The following is a 2044-nucleotide window of genomic DNA, read 5'->3' as shown; positions in this document are numbered from 1 at the left end:
TTTGGCTATTGAAGAGGAAATTTAATGAGGATTCCAAAAATGTACTTAAATCAAACATTTTCTCACTAGAAGTGGGTTTTACCACCGATTTTGTCCCTGACTGTCCTTCCGAACTGTGTTTCTTTTAGTTCAAAATTTGACACTGCTTTTTTCCCAGACTGTACCACATTTTATACGGTTTTTCCAAGTAACTGATTAGGAAATTTAATGAGGATTCCAAAAATGTGCTTAAAACTGTCATTTTCTCATTCCAAGTGGGTTTTACAGGCGACTGTCCTTGACTGTCCTTTCAAACTGTGTTTCTAACAATTCAAACTTTGACACCATTTTTCACCATGACTGTACCGATATGCTTTTTGTTTTTTTTTGACTATTGATTACATACATACATACAAAGTAGCTCTACAACCAAGGATGGGTCTTAACTGACTGCACTATGCTCCTCCAGTCCTTCCGGTCTTCCAACAGATTCGTATCCAGAGGGATATTCATTTCTGCGAGGTCTGCTTTGAGGTTGTCTTTCCACCTCTGGCTTTGCCTTCCAGATGGCCATTTTTTCCGACGGTCTTTCCTCCCATATCAGCCTCGTCAGTCTGTCATCTCGTAGCCTATGGACATGCCCGTACCATCTTAGACGTTGGGACTTGATTTCTTTGACAATATCACCGTCGCCATAAGGCTGACAAAGTTTTAGAGTTTTCCTTCACTAACCTTAGTCATTGGCCTTATATAGTGCTTTTATAGACTTTCACCTTTGAGGTTCTTGAGATGTTTTTAAATTTGAGGAAGTTGTTTAGGGAGAACAGACATCGATTTGCGGCTTGTACTCTTCCTTTTATTTCCTCTGTGACATCGTTATCGGCGGTAATTGTAGCTCCTAGATATTTGAAACGCTCCACTCGTTCAAGCTTATTGTTATCCTTTGGTCTTTTCCTCGTTAATCCTGAATCCTACTTCTCTTGTAGCCTCTTTTATTCGATGAAATACACCTTTTACTGTTGGTGTGGAGTCTTCAATGATGTCAATGTCATCTGCATATGCTAACAATAGTTTCGGGCCTCGGGCAGTCAGGAGTTCTGTTTGAATTTCTGCTGACCTCGTAGCTTTCTCCCTGTTTCAATCCGCTACGTATCTTAAAAATATCTGAGAGCCTGTTATATATTCGCACTCTGAGTTTTCCGTCTTCCATACATGCCTTGGTCATCTGGATAAGTTTTCTTGGGATTCCGAATTCCGCCATTGCATTCCACACTTCAGATCTCTCAATGCAGTCGTATGCCTGCCGAAAATCTATGAATAATACGGGCGAACTCCCATCCTTTCTTTAGTAGTTGCCTGAGTGTAAAAAGTTGGTCAATAGTGGATCTGAGTTTCCTGATGTTTCCCCAGGACGCCCTCTGAGTACGGAATTAGTCTATCCAGAACAATATTGTCTAGGACTTTGTAGGCCGTGTTGATGAGTGAAATTCCCCTGTATTTTTGGTGCCATTTTGTCGGTATTGTTTCCTCTTTCCATATCAAAAAAATTAGTTGTCTGTATAATTATTCACCTCCGTACTTTAATAGTTCTGATGGTATGTTATCCGGTCCAGGAGTCTTTGAGTTTTTTAATTTTTTTACTGCCTTTCGAATCCCTTCTATAGATGGTATTTCTACAGGGAGATCTGCGGTCTGATCCACGTTGAGTAGACGTGATAATGGCATTTTAAGTGGACACTTTTTTGCAAAAATCTGCAAACTATAGGAAAGTAAAATAAGACTTCAAAAAGTTTTAAAAAATCGAGAAAATTTTAGTACAATCTGGCAACTTTTTTAAAACGGTTTTGGGGAAAAAGTTATCAACACTGGGTAGGCAGAAGTTCACAAAGTGACAACAGCCCAAACTAATGGTCCCTCTTTCCGTACAAGACAAGTTCCTACCGTTCATTGGTCAATATTTTACTACGTCATACTGGCAGGCTTTTTTTTATTGATTTTTATTGTTCTTTTTAAAAATGAAATAAAAAAAATCTTAAAAAACATTGATTTTTTATGTAACTAAACT

General features: G+C 38.6%; 1 pseudogene; it reads right to left on the bottom strand.

Annotated features, from left to right (window-relative positions):
- Positions 1 to 424: 424 nt before the first annotated feature.
- On the bottom strand, positions 425 to 1704 carry LOC145735631 (uncharacterized; annotated as a pseudogene).
- Positions 1705 to 2044: the final 340 nt, after the last annotated feature.

This window comes from Ips typographus, linkage group LG11 (genome assembly GCF_016097725.1).
Source record: "Ips typographus isolate SLU linkage group LG11, UJ_Ityp_2.0, whole genome shotgun sequence".
Taxonomy (NCBI): domain Eukaryota; kingdom Metazoa; phylum Arthropoda; class Insecta; order Coleoptera; family Curculionidae; genus Ips; species Ips typographus.
Note: the sequence above shows the minus strand (reverse complement) of the source record. Positions and strands in the feature narration are given on the sequence as shown.